A 15,281-nucleotide genomic window follows, 5' to 3' on the forward strand; every position below is an offset into this window, starting at 1 on the left:
GAGCAGATGTAGGGCGTGATGGTGTTGAGCGGATGTAGCGTATGTTGCGGGTGCGCGGAGGGGCTGAAGAGTGCAGCGTGGGTATGGAGTGCGGAACGGGTGTAGAGTGCGAAGCGGGTCTAGAACGTGGAGCGAGCAGCGGGTGTAGAGTGCGGGGCAGGTGTAAAGTGCAAAGTGGGTGTAGAGTGCAGAGCGGGTGGCAAGTGTCGAGCAAACGGATGATCTATATGGCAGGAACGGGTGAGGTGGTTGGAAGGAATGGGTGTACTAGCGGGAAGAAACAGGTGAAGTGGGTAGCAGGAACGGAGGATGGATCTGGAAGCAAGGGTGATGTATAAGGATAAGACGGGTAAAGTATAAGGAAGGAATCGGTGAAGTATGTGGACAAAATGGGTCAAATATATTAAATAGAATGGGTGAAGTATGTCGACGGAACGTGTGAAGTGGATAGATCAAGTGAAAAATGTGGTTGGAACAGAAGAAGTATGGGGTGGAACGAGTGAAGCATGTAAGGGAAAGGGTGAGGTATGTGGATGGAACGGATGAACTGGTGTAGAATAGATTAAGTGGGTGCAACAGGTGAAATGGTAGGACGGACGAAATAGGTGGATGAACGGGTGATGTGTCTGGAACCAGTGAAATGGGTGGAACCGGTGAAGTGGGTTGAAACGGTGAAGTGGTGGAACATGTAAAATGGCTGGAACCAATGAAGTGGATGGAATATGTGAAGATGACGTATGTGGAAGGATGACACATGGAAAAGGGTGACGTAGGTAGAACGAATGAAAGGAGCGGTGCATAAAATGGTTGAAGTGCATAAGATAGCTTGGAGTGCATGGAACGGATTGGAGTGCATGGAACGGATTGGAGTGCATGGAACGGATTGGAGTGCATGGAACGGATTGGAGAGCATGGAACAGATTGGAGAGCATGGAACGGATTGGAGTGCATGGAACTGATTGGAGTGTATAGAATGACGTGACTTGCATGGAACGGTTTGGAATGCATGGAACGTTTGAAAGAGCATTGAAAGGAACGGTTCTGAGTCCTTGAATCAGCCGTAATACATGGAACAGCTCGGAGTACATGGAACCATTGGAGTGGGGTTGATATCAAACACCTAAGTTAAACCACCATATCACAACTTCACGCTTACTCTCTTCTTAACACCACCACTCAACTAGAACACAGCGATACTATGACACCATTAAGTATAGCTGTTCTCATACCATCATTTGGCTCATACTCCCATAACCCTTACTTAACACTGCTGGTACACACCCTCCAGCCTAGGCGTTCTCCTCAGGCATAATGCAGCCAGAATCGGTCCGGATAACAACCTGCCAGAACGAACACATTCTCATGATCTCTCAACCACCACACCTACCGTTAAGAAGCAGCTATCACACGAATGCCACACCAGCTGCACACATATCCGGTGCTCACACGCACCTTATGACTCTCTCTATTCTCTCTACTGACTTGAACTTCCGTTCCCGAGGGCGTTCAACCTACCAGCGCCTTGAGACCATACCAATGGTACATAAGGCGCTATATAATTGCAAAGTAACATAACATAACATTACATGTGATGGGCACCCAGGAGGACCAATTTAATTATCAGTGAATGTATGTTTCGTAGGTTATTGATCATGGCAAAGCGATAGATGCGCGATCTATTGCAGAGATGAAAGAAGGTGAGATGGCGGTACCCACGGGTTTTATCGCTGAATATTCACTGCACTTATATTTCAGCAGAGACTGGCCAGCGATGAAAACCATCGGGCATTTTAAAAATACACAGCTGCTTCGTTTGATAAAGGTGATATTGAGTCAGAAGAGGTGGAGGGTGGGGGTTAACGTGGCACTGCGTCGTTGATACCATGCAATGTGCGTGTGAAATTCTGTAACAAAAACATTGGTAAAATGTCTGTGATATAAAAATATGTAGTAAAACCTGGGTGGTAAAAACACCTAGGGCCTGATTCATGGAACTTGTAGCGCAGTGTGCACTGGTGCAAAGTACTTTACACTGCCAAGCAACACCCTGATCCACAGAGCAGTGCAAAGCGTATTTTTGGAGTGCAAAGCTCATAGTTCTATGAATCAGGCCCATAGACCCACATGCTGGTTTTCACCATTGGTACATTCCCAGTGCACCCTTTTAATGCACGACCGATGTGCCCACTGCACTATGCATCTTTGGCGAGCGAATGCACATCTTGGGCTCCTGATCTGCACTTGCTTTTGCCACTCAGTGATCCATATCTTTGACCAGTGCCTTCATTAAAAAGTCAATGCGTTGCCTTTAAGGGATCATGGGTCTTCCTCAGGGCCATTCACGGTATCTTTGAAGCATCATTGCCTTCACTTACATTTTCGGGCAGCAGAGAACGTTGGCGCCCATCTTCCTCTATAGTGTGTCTTTTGTATGCAAGCAAAAAGCAAAGGTGCTGTCTGGCCAGGAGCATAGCAGGACACAAACTAGAGTGCAGGACACAAACTAGAGTGCAACCCTCTGTTCTTGGGAACCGATGCTATGCGTCACGGGTTCGATACCCGGGCCTGCTAGACCCAGTCTTTTACTAGCCCCAAACTCCACTCCTCGGTCAATACATTTGAGCACCACATTGTGGGTAATAATGACGGCAACCAATAACATTCGTACTCTATAAATAACACAATATATTCTGCAGAAAGCTACAGTAGAGAGTGATTTTACTCTTTCCAAATGCATCTGCTGACGTTGCTTCTGTTCAGGCAATGGGGTAGTTTGGGGCATCAGTTACACTACGCCTTCTGTCTTGCACAAATTCATATTTTCAATTATTACTGTTTTTTTCTGGAACTCTCTTCAGACTGTGATCACAGAGTCAATATTCCATACAGTCATGAGAATTATTTAAGGCAAAGGTATGTTCTTTGTTATGGCCCAGTGATGCCAACTCGCCGGTATTTACGAAACTCAGTCTGAAACGGACATCACATTTTGATCAGAACAAGATGTCTTTTCAGCCGTAACATCAGTCTGCAGCCGGGCGCAGAGCAGAGCAGCCATACCCTTGGCAAACTAGTCAGACGAAGTAAGAGGGTAAGGACTACCTGCACTGCTCCAGAACGTGTGTACTACATGTTCCATGATCCCCCACCATTGAGTGTGTTGGCTAGGGCTGATGGGAGTTATCGTCCAAAACGTGCTAGGGAGTCAAAGGTTGGGGAGTCGTGCTTGCAGGACAACTTGCTTAAGCTGATACAATGTTAATGGAAGAAATAAGGAAATCGATCACAGGTGGGAGTTTCCTCCACAAGCCAAGAGCCGCTCTTGTGGCCGGGCAGCGCCGCTGGCATATCACAGTCGCAAGGAATAAAGGCATTACTGTTTCAGGAGCACAGTGTGCCACATTGAAACCAGGCCCTATTTGCATTGCAAAGGACCCACATACCTGGAAGCTTCTGCTGGGTCTCGGGGATGCAGTGAACGCTCTTCCTTTGTGGATATCGCCCTGTTATGGTCTGTGTATGTTATATCCCGGCACAGGCCATGGGAATCGTGCTTATCGCCCCTTGCGATCAGCTCCAAGGCCAAGGGCATGCGAGCAAACCATTTAGAAATGCCTTCCCGCGTCTGCCTAACTAATTCGCTATTTATTTATTTATAGCGAGTATCCGTTTTCACGCTGCTGGATGTGGCGCACCCTGGTCCAGCAGTACCGTTTTGTCCATGCGTGAGTCACTTTAATTCCTCATACTGGTAATTACCAGTCGACTGAAGGCTGTGAGAACCTGCAGTCCAACCCTTGAAATGCATAGCTCAAGCCATTAGCACGAGAGAAGGGCAGTCGAATACCGGAAAACCTATTGGCCGAGGCACCATCTGCAAATATAGATATAGGGGCTCCTTACACGGTAGCCTGGCAGAAATTCCAGCAGGACACCGGCAACCCTGCCTCACCATCTCCGCTGCCCGATATCCCGGTATTATCGGCATATTACGGGCGGTGGAGTGACAGTAATTTCCCATTCCCATGGAGTCCCATCAGTGTCAACAGGTCTGCCCGAACTGCTAGTTCTCAAGGCCGACAGGTGGCTGGTGCTTGGTCCTGTGCAGACAGGATGTGGCCAAGCACCTTAGGATCCTTGGCCTGTAGCTAGTCCCCGTTTCTAATGGTGCTGATGTGCTACGACGTGATGGCATTGATGCCTCCTCAGAACAATTCTAGTGCTAATGATTAATTCAAAGCCGTGCATCCCTCACTTCCTTATCCACAGCTCTCTTTTCCAGGAGAAACCCAGCCCAACCCACAGAAGGAAGACTCTGTGTGTCATTCATAAGGTTCATCCATCAGTTGAGGCACCTTCTGCAGAGATCTGTATGAAAGCTGCTGGACGATATCTTGCCTGCTGGATGAGTCGCAAAGTGTTTCATCCTCCCGAGCCTAATAAAAAGAGTAGCACTGAGATGGCTCATGCCCACCTGACTTGGGGCAGGAGGGGAAGTGGAGAGCACAATGGCTAGTGGGGGTAATCCTTGGGGGAACGCTTCACAGTGTCCAGCGGGCAAGGGTGCGGTGGCAGGAGGCACCCACATGTCCTGGATGATGGAGGAAAGGGAAGACACATGTGTAATAGTTGGCAAGCATCCTCTATGACCAAGACAAGTGCCCCCCCCCCCGCTAACCACTCTCAAGCTGGTGAACAAGTGAAGACCCTGAGCCAAGGGAAGAGTAATAGAAATAATGCTAGTAGACTCCCTTCACAGTCACGGCTCATGTCCCCCTGCCTGGTAAATTTCCCTGTTCCATGTCCCGGGAGTATAGCTCAGCGGCAACGTGTTGACACGAAGCAACACGGGTTTGATCCCCAGGTCCGCGCTTAGAAACCTCTGGGTATTTAAGGCGTTATAAATACGCAACTAAGAAAAAAAAAGAACAATTATGCAACTAAAAAACAAACAATTCCTGTAACAGCGCCTCCATGACCGCGGGCTGTGTCAGCGCTTTAAAAATGCAAAAATAATAATAATGATTACATGTGCGAGACCTTGTGTTAGTCCTGGTTTTTGCTTCCAGTTGCATGCTGGACTTGTAGTTTAGTTTTTTTCCATTGCAAGGATAGGCCCACAAGTCCCAGCATGCAGTGCAAAAAAACCCAGGACGGGCTTAAAGATTCCGAATGGAACTGGGAAACTTGGCAGCTATGTGTCCTAGGCAAGCCCCCTCTTTGTAGTACATCATTTTAGTTCCCCGCTACGTTTTCACTCCACTGTGATTTGCTGCTGGAGGTTCCCCCACTGTTACTTTCTCATTGATGTCATCTGCCATAGTTTAGCACCAGCGGCATTTCGGTGCTGCTCACGTTCTGCTTCCAGGGGTGTTTACATCCACTCTGCGACTCTCCCCACAATGACTCTGAACTGAGGTGCACCACTACAAGGAGGTCTCCATGGCTACAACAGATAGGATAGTTCAAATGTGATCTTATGCTATTTTAAAAGGCTTTTATATTATACCCATCACCACAGTAGCAATTTTATAGTGCTGAGGCTTGCCCAGAGAGTGTTGTATCGTGCCCCCAACTGTGTTGAACCAAACTGTTGTCTTTGGTGGAAAGGAAAAGGAGAATGGTGAATGTAAAAGTAAAGCAGCAGTAGGATAGGAATGAAAAGACTAAGAAAAGGAAAGGTAGAAGGAGATTGGCGTGGAGTGTGTGTTCTTGTGATAGTAGGAGTGCTTACAGTGCGTGGTAGTGCATCAAATGAGTGTTGAGCAGAAAGAAAGGATGAAACCCTGTCATGACCCGAATAGCTTTCTGTGGGGGGCAGATTTTAATACAGTGGTTTTGAGGTACTGGAAGTCCAGTGCCTCGTGTGGAAAGGACCCGAGATGTGCTCAAGCATGCCCTTGAAATGTGGAGGCTTCTCCACCAGTTAAAAACGTGAAATGTCGCTGCCGGGAAACCAAGAGGATATTGAAGGGGTGCCAAGCTGCCCGCCAGAAGGGCCCGAACCCAGAGTAGACCATTTAAAAGTGAATGTGAGGAACATAAAAGGAGAGGGGGAGGGGAAGGAGAAGGAATCTTGACCCTCCCAGAGGCATATCTGCTTTGCAACTTGATGAGGGATGAGATTTACCAATCAATGTCAGATGATGTGAGGAAAGTGATGCCTTGCTTAGGAGTCGGTCATCAGACCATAGTAATGTGCTCCCATCCATAGTGACGAAATATACCCTGAGCTCCGTGTTCAGGCTGTGTTCCGAGGCCGAAGAGAATACTGCCTTCTCTGTTTCAACACACAGAGGGAACATAGTGTGTCCAGCGCTCAATTAATTGTACTCTGGCAACCACAAAGTAGCCATTCCTACAGTGCCAAACTGCCCAGCATGGAATATTGGCATAGCCGCTACATGCATTAAATCACCGCTTTTAAAGGGCTCAGCCTTGTCTGGAAATTGTAATATTTTGCCCCTGATCATCTTTAGTCTCCGGATCATAGTTTTGAGAGGCAAGAATAGGATAGGGGTGAAGTGGCGGGGTGAAAAGATGAAGATACAACTAACTTGAGGGGTGAAATGAAGTTCTGGCATGTGTTTAAGGAAGTGGATTTTGCTTGAGATAGCTTTGCTGTAGGTCCAGATTGCAGAAAATGACAAAGGTAAATTCTAAGGCGACCAGAGGAGAATGGAGAGTTTGTGTGACAGAAGTTACAGAGGAATACATCGGTCTTATGAAAAGTGGTGTGATGGGCTCCAGTAGACCCTTGAAGCATTTCAGCATTTTACTGCTGGGACATATGCTTAATTTCTACCACAACACAAACTCCAGAATAGAACTTCTAGGACTGCCAAGAATAGACTATGAAAGGCAAATGTGCATAGTGACACACGGGCTAGTTAGTACTAGATGACTTTCATTCTGTAAATGTTCTAATGTATGTCTTTGGCTCAGTTTGGTCAGGCTTCTAGGCTTTAAATACAGCCAGGTTGTCATACTGAGCCTAGATGTGTTCAAACAAGGCACAGGGGATCTTGAGGGCAACCACCATTCTCCCTAATCCCTAGGCCACAAATGTCCAGGTTCAATAGACGGGAAAGCTGGGAGGAACAACGGGGGCTAAAATGAGGACGGGATTTGAAGTGTGGCTCTTCTGCCAGCAAAGCTAAGGACTGGGCTTCTTGTAGGCTCTTGCGGCCAATTGGGAACGATGCTGGTTTCTTCAGGAGTTAATGGGCATGATCCCGCCTTTTCTATCCTTCTCAATCCAAGCTGCAGTTACCTTGTTCTGTTAAAAGAGGCCGACATAGGGATTTCCGGTCCAACAGGGGTGTGGAGTCTGTTTGCCTTTGCAGGTTGGGCATTATGGCTCTTTTCATGAATTGCGTGCCGCTCACCTGTGTCATTGGTTCATATTTGAGTTTTGTGGCATGCTACCTCCGTTCTGCCTCAAATCGCTTGCCAGCCTCATTGGGATCAACTTGACATTCATGTGAAACGACCTAACAAAACATGACATTTTTTTGTAAAAGTATATATGGGGTGGGGTAAGGGATTAAAATGGGTGGGGGTAGTTGGGAAGTAAAAAGGCTGTAGAAACGGGGAGCTTGGGTGGAACCCCCCCAAATTTCTTACAAAAAAAGAATCGACTTTTTCCGTTATTGAAGTGTCACTGAAAATGTATGTCATTATTTTGGTTGTCGTTCTTAACACATGGAACCAGGCAAATCATGAGGTAACTCATCGAAACAGCACTGCAAAGGTAGCATGTTCCAAATAAGATGTGCTGCCCGTCTACTTTCCGCTCTACAGTACACACACACCGACTAAGTCGCCCACACGCAAACACCCTACACGCGAAACACATCACCGTTACACCTCTCCCAGCAACTTGAGAGCCAATGTACTCTGGCACTGTGGGCACACAAGGCTCCCTTCTGGACCAAGATGCTTCCAGTGCATCCCAAGACAAACTCCCTAGGAACAGGCTTCCAGTGCATCCCAAGACAAACTCCCTAGGAACACACTTGCACACACTATCACGCCAACGAAGCCATGTTGCATGTTCCCTCTACCTCCAGTAATCAAACCCAGCCCCCAGCGGTATTAAGAGGTGGCAGCGGGGTCCCATTAGGAGACTGCCCTGGCACACACGCGCCTGACCAATGGGCAAGATAAGGGTCAATTCAGCCTCCGATGTGTGCTAAATAAATTATCATCATTCTTTTTTATATGCTGGGACGGGCACTGTAATCAGATGCATGAATGTTTCCTGCCTGTTTTTTTACTGATCTACACTTTTGCTGAACTTGTTTTACGGAATGTACCTGATTTTTTTACCGCAAAATGAGGGGGACACCCCCGCACCCTGCAACATACGCCCCCTTCTATATGCATGACCCAATTTATAATCTGGATTTTGCAGTAAAAAAAATGGTAAAGAATTCGGCAATCACCAGTTTGGCAAAAGTAGTGTAGGTCGGCAAAAGTGGGTAATACTGGGGTAATTTGTGTGCTGCAAACTTAGCAGAGTCCCTTGCTGGTGATTCATATTTTGGTAGCAAAAGAAATAAGACCTATTTAGGTTGGGTGATTTGTCCGGGGTCACATACATTGCAATCAAAAAAACCTGGGCTCACAGCCAGGCTTCCCCACTTGACCAGAGTTTACAATTTTGCAGGCTTCGGGTTACACATTTCTCCCATTGGATCTTTAGTCTTGCACTTTAGATTTCAAATCATTCTCTATTTTAGACTTTCCATTAAATATTCCATCGGTCATTTCCAAATATCCAATTCTCTGTCGTAAAGGAAATTAATGATTAACCCAAATACTGGGCTGGATGGTTACATGATTTTCATCAAACATTTCCTCCCAAAAAAAGCTCTATTTTTGTCCTGTGTTGAGATGTTGTTCAAATGCCTGCAGCCTAACTCACATCATTCTGTTTCCTTGTAGTTTCGATCTCCCGCCTGAAACACAGGAATACAAGTACCAGCATGCAACGTGTTGGGATCGTAAAAGCGAGGACTGGCTGAACCTATCACCAACATGGGCCAACTCGTTAGGAAACCCTGTTAACATCACCCCTCCAGAGATCACAATCATTCGCTGTTTGATAGTCATACATATTAACCCCTTAAGTGCCATGGATGAGTTTTGCATAGACTTGCATAATATCCTGCCAGTTAATCAAACAGGATATGATGGCATTTTCCAGTCATGCCAGAACAAAAAATACATTAATTTAAAGAAATTAACAGGAACAACTTTCCAGTTTGAGAAAATAGTTTTCATTTGAAACTGAATCTATTTTTTTTTTAGCATTTAAAATTGTAAACCGAACAATGCAGTGGGCTGGTGTTAGGAAAAACAAAACACGGGCTCCAATGTCAATATTTCTTTCCAGCCTGCCTGAGCAACAGTGTGCTACCTCACGCAGATGTCCTAATGGGCCGCACAATGTTGTTTTGTGTTTTGCAGGCTATAAATAATTGCCTAGAGGGCACACAGACTGCAGCTGGACATCAGAAATGCAGGCACTGTGTTATCAATGGTTTTGCCGGAAACCCCAGCACCCTCAGTGTCAGTGACCAAAGTCTTTTTGGTGCTCCGGCTATCCCAGGGCCTATTCATAAGCAGTATATCTGCCCTTGTATCTGTCCCATCCATATACTGAATTCCTGTTATAACTAAGCATTGACAGTGCCAATAGTTTTGAATCTTGTATAGGCATTAGATATGCATTTGCCAGGCACTGCCATACTATGCCCAGCTACTAGCACAATGTGCCAGCTGCTGCCATCTGATGGCGAGTTAGTACCATCAGAGCTGTGCCTGGAAAATGCGAATCCCATGCTTTCATAAAAGCCAAAAGTGCTGGCTTTGCCAATGCATGTCTCTTTTTCATCGGTTTCCTGAAGCAAAGGTTGAACATGTAACTGGTAGCAAAGAAGCTTGGAAAGTGCATTATTCCCCTATAAACATTCTACTGAGAGAGGCACTCGTGGAACCGGTGATGAGCAGTCCAGCTACAGGCCGCAGACAATGACACGGCTTCTCCGCCAGAGGTATGCAGGAAGGACCAATGATATACACATATCACTTCTGGATTAATAGCAAGGGGCACTGGCAACATTTGAAGACCTTTTTGGCCAGAAGCGTGGGCAGTGCCCGTAACTTTCCTGTTTTCAATGCGTGTGCTGGAGTAGTGGCCTACTGCCATTCCAGGGACATTGTGCCACAAGTTGTGACCAATTCCTGATGCTTCTGCAGCCCGGTTATAGCTCAGCCTAACACATAGGAATTACTAGGGAAACCTGCATTTTTCTCCTGTGCATCTATGATAGATACCTAGTAAAAAAAATACCGTGACAAAATTGATTGTTTGCATGCGTGGCACTTGGGACAAGGGGCAGGCACAGCATTTTTATATTAGGCATCTATGATGAAGCAGGCATGATAAGTTGTGTTATGTAGCTAGAGTGGCATTTTAATGCAGCCAGTATATCCATGTCTTACAGTGGCATGACATTTGGCGTTGGACATCTTTGATAAAGCAAGTATGATAAGTTTTATTATGTGGCTGGACTGGCATTTTGGTGCAGCCAATCCAGCCATTTCTCACTCCGGCATGACATTTTGTATTGGACATCTTTGATAGAGCAAACATGATGAGTGTTATTATGCACACAGTCTAGTCACCCAGTGAGTGCAGTGTTATTATGCACCCAGTCTAATGTTTTTTTACTGAGGCATGACAGCAGTGTTGCTAAGGGGGGGGGGGGTGAGGGGGCTATAGCCCCAGGTCTTTCAGTTATAGCCCCGGATAGAAGCCCAGTACCTACAACGAAAAGGCTAGCTAGCCCCGGGTCTCGGCAGTCTCAACATTAGCGTAGCCCCAGACCTATTCCAGACCTAGCAACACCCCTGAGGCATGACATTTTGTATTGGGTATCGTTGATCAAGAAGCATGACACATTTTATTACGTGGCTCAACTGGCATTTTGATGCAGCCAGTTTGGGCATGTTTTCATACTGTGGCATGGCATTTTAATGGTAACAGCAACTGGAGCATGAAGCATATTCTTACGTGGGCTTACTGTCATATATTGGCAGAGCAAGCATGGAAGTGTTTTATTATAGGATCATTACTGACATTATGTGCAAAGCAAACATAACTATGTTTTAATGGGGGAATACTGACATATGGAGCCAGCAAGGAAATGTATGGGCACAGCCAGCATGAACATGTTTTTATATGGGCATATGTTGTGGGCAAAGACATCAGGAAAATGTGTTGGTGAAATGCTCCTGTGCACTGTTGGTGACTTGAATCTATTGGATTTTTTTCCATGAGTTACTCTACAAAACCAATTGCTGGCAATACATTCTTGTCTTTTTACCAATGTCTTTTTAAAGTATTTCTGTAAAATGCACCATTGAATGCATTATTTTAAAAATGTTCCTGGGGCGGGTGGGCGGTAGGGTGAGGGACCCCCAATGGCCCTCTTGATTGGTTTGGTCTCCCATGTTATACTCGGTCGCTCTGGCATATTTGGGGGGAATATTTACACTTCTCAAAAAAAAAAAATCAGTCACCAGCCGCCACCAGAAACTAAAAACAGTAAACAATTCTATAGGGGCAATGTGAGATTCCTGCAATCATTGCCAAGGACCCAAGGGAGCAGTTGCCTTCTTCCCTCCTGTACTCAGCGCCTGTAGGTGATATTTCATCTGATAAACAGGTTATCTCTGATATCTTCTGTTAAACTGCCTCTTTTTGACTGGCTCTAAGCACACATTATTTGAAGCTGTGCTGGGAGTGATGTCTGCTTGAGTGAAAGGAATGCAGTCTCTTGCCGAGTGCATAGGGCATTTTTGCAACTTGTTAAACATGAGTTAACTCTGGGATGTATATTAACTTGATGCAACACGTGTATTGTTTTAAACCTACTCAGAGCATGCTTAATGCCACTTTTTTAACCCGTTTGGTAACACATAGGTTTAATTAAACCAGTTTGGCCTTTTGACCCTTATTTTATGCGCCACCACCCCACTTGTATTTCTGACCCGTGGTTTGCCCGCCCCCATGATACTGACTTCTAGTGACGTCACTGGCAATAACTAGGGGCATTATCCACGATAATGACCCGGCCCTTAATCTATGAGGTTTAACACAAAATTAGAGCGGGTTCTTTTGGTAGTGTGCACTTTGTGAAGGGTAAGCCGTGTGTGTGGGAGCAGAAGTAATGTAGCTCCCACCTCACCAGTGCATAGCGCCTGGAATGTATGGATCAGGCCCAGTCCGCTTCAAACACTGCCTACTGCTGGGGAACACGTTCAATGTAGTATCACGCGTTAAAGAGGTGCGCAGGGGAAACGTGCAATGACCTTCACGAATGCCCTTGGCTCCTTCGCGAGTAGATTCCGACGTTAAAGCCCGGCCCTTTCCACCTGTGTTTAACCGCCGCCGAACGCACACGTCAGAAAAGCCTCCTTATATCGCCGGAAGAAAGCTCAGAGGGTGGTGCACCTACCGTTGAGATCGATGTGCGACTGGGAAATACAAGAGTATCATGCCAGGACGAATGCTCCCGCTTTCATCTTTCTGGGGCTAACACAGTAGTGAGTCGCAGTGAAAAAAGACACTACCACCCAGGAAGCACTAGCCAACGACCCTACTGTTGCCATGAAACAGGTGCGCAATCTGCAAAGAGCACGTAACACAGACTGACTTCCACGGTGCATTTGTTCCCATCACAGAACTCGCCAAATGTTCCTCGGTCCTCCCTGGAAAGCGGGGGGGAGGGGGCAGGGGTCTACCTTCAGCGTAAGGCAAGCTGGAAAGGTATATAGCACCTCTAGGTTTGCTGATGTGATTAAACGAACCCTAGAGTCCGTATTCCGGGCGCTCGCCAGACTTTACCATTCAAGCACCTTTTTGAGAGTTATTTCTAGATAAATAATGTTTACATTTTACGTTGTGCTCTTTACATGTCTCTCCTAGAGAGCGCCTACACACCACCTTGCTTCCACTTCCAGGCGCTTAGCTATTTTATGGAATTTGCTATAAGTATTATGATATTGTAAACAATGTTTTGTTAACATTATACTACGTAAAATGTATATGTGCTGTTGCAAAACATTGTGCTACGCTATGCTACCCTTTCTTAAACTCCATATGTATTATTTTGCATTCGGCGATTTTGTGCTATGTTATGGTATGTGGGCTCTGTTGTTTTGGGCTAGTCTGTGCTATGCTACGCTATCAGCTGCATGGCGCCCGTAGCACGTTCATCTGTGCTTCCGTGCCAGCCAATCACGAGGCCGGCATTCACGCATTGCCGGGTTAATGGTGCGCGCCTCGAACCATCGCACAGGAGTTTCATTATTACGCATGTCTGAGACTCAGTGTAGAAGGCGCGGTGCTTAGAGTACGGGCCGTATTACATGTGCCGCCCCGTACCCTGGTCCCTAATCAGCAGTCCACATAACAAGGTGGCGTTAACACGGGGAGGTGCGCTCTGCTAAGAGATGCGGCGAAACTTGTTTTCCGCGGCTATTTATTTTCAGCACGCGCCAGTTCTCCAAATTCTTACCCTCTCTGACATGCACACCAATTGACCAAAGCCCCCCACCTGCCCGGACGCTGCCCACCACGATGCATAGTGAAACGTAGTGGGGCGCCCCTCCGGTTTAAACACAAAAGTCTCAACATTGCCCTCTTAACCCCTTGAGGGTAGCGTCCTATAATGCCGAGAGAGCAGCGTTCCCTGCCCAAGCCCCTTTTCATGTATTAAAGCTTGCTCACCTGGATGCGGATGTCGGTGCGCATGTTTCCCGCCGCACCTTCTTCAGGGTCCAGCGTGCTGCGTGCACTCTCCGAGCTTGTGTGATGCTGTGCACTCAGCATCCCTCCAGCGCGCAGGTTACTCTCCTCTCTTGTGTCTGAGCCTTGTCTCGGTATCCAGCCCACTGCCCCCCCTCCTGTCTGTCACCTCCTTTGAATTCTCTGTATTTTTTTTAAGGGGCTTCTTTTGCGTCAGGGAGGACAGTTGCTTGGAGACAGCCGAGCTATTCCAGCAGGGGACTTTTCAGCCCCGCGCCCCTCTCCCGCTCTCATTCATGCTGCCGAGGCTTGTGTGTCACCACCCACTAAGCAATAACCCTGGAGAAACCGAGCGTGCATGGCACAGACTGGGTCCTAAAGACTGCCGTGTTGTGTGTTTCAACAGCGTGAAATGTTGGGCCAAAAGAAGGTCTCAGGGCACTGAGCCCGTTTATCCGATTTGCACAACATCCCTGAGCTGCAGCACCTAAAGCAAAGTGACACAAACCCGCGAAAGGCCCTGGCGACAGATTATCTCGTGCCCCCAAACCATGTCGTGGACATCACAAAGAACAGTGTGTGTGGGGGGGGGGGAGGATGGTTTATAATAACATGCTGCCGCCTCACGCTTCCCTCACTAGACTACACACGCTCTGTTTAGAGATTTCCGGTGGGGATGCAATGTTTCATGACGTGTGTGAGGCAATAACAAGCCCAGATACTGACACCGCCGGCATGTATTGCCAACAGACCACCAGATACCAGCATCGTTCTCATTTAATGGCAAACCATAGGCTGCAGTCAAGACTATGACCAGCTAAAGGGGGGCAATGGGCTGTGCCCGGGTTTGAGCAATTCCGACTGAAAATAACGATGCCATGAACTGAAATGGTCTTAGATAGGTTGGGGTGCCAGCCCCAGGGCCACAGACAACTAGCTGAAATATGAAAGTAAGTCAAGAACTGAATGCGGAAAGGCTACAGTAAATCCATTAGGGTATCAGGCCTGATAACCCCGATTATAAGAGAATTTTCCATGGAAAGGACTGATGTAGTGTATTGTGTGGCATTAATGCACTTCGTTTGATCCACCTTGTGGGCATAAGCACAGGTCCTATATCAGATGTACGATGCTGTAATAAACTTTACATTGGTAACGCCAAAGTGTTTTCAGGAGTAACAGTTAGTCCTGGTGAAGGCCTTGATTGGCTGAAACACGTGTCGGCTGCTATTGTTTAATTTTCTGGTTCACATTTGATAAAAATGCTATTTCTAGGCTACTATTGTTTGGTTCCTTTGTTGACGGCACCTGATCAAGCGACTAACATTATATGATACTTCTATTGTTCACATTTGATAGAAAACAATTGCAAGTAAACTCTTGCTTGACCAATAATGGTATCTGTTTAATCAAATGAACAGTCATTACACTCAATTTATGAATAACCTTTGCAAAAATT

General features: G+C 46.6%; 1 protein-coding gene across 1 annotated transcript in view; it reads right to left on the bottom strand.

Moving 5' to 3' along the window:
- FAM167A (family with sequence similarity 167 member A) overlaps positions 1-14,135 on the bottom strand; it is a 192,379-nt gene extending 178,244 nt beyond the window's left edge. Inside the window, exon 1 of the mRNA XM_069605730.1 lies at positions 13,805-14,135. The gene's annotated coding sequence lies outside the window, so the exon portion shown is untranslated. The remainder of the gene's footprint in view (positions 1-13,804) is intronic.
- Positions 14,136-15,281: the final 1,146 nt, after the last annotated feature.

This window comes from Ambystoma mexicanum, chromosome 4p (assembly GCF_040938575.1).
Source record: "Ambystoma mexicanum isolate Mex_15411 chromosome 4p, UKY_AmexF1_1, whole genome shotgun sequence".
In the NCBI taxonomy this organism is placed as follows: domain Eukaryota; kingdom Metazoa; phylum Chordata; class Amphibia; order Caudata; family Ambystomatidae; genus Ambystoma; species Ambystoma mexicanum.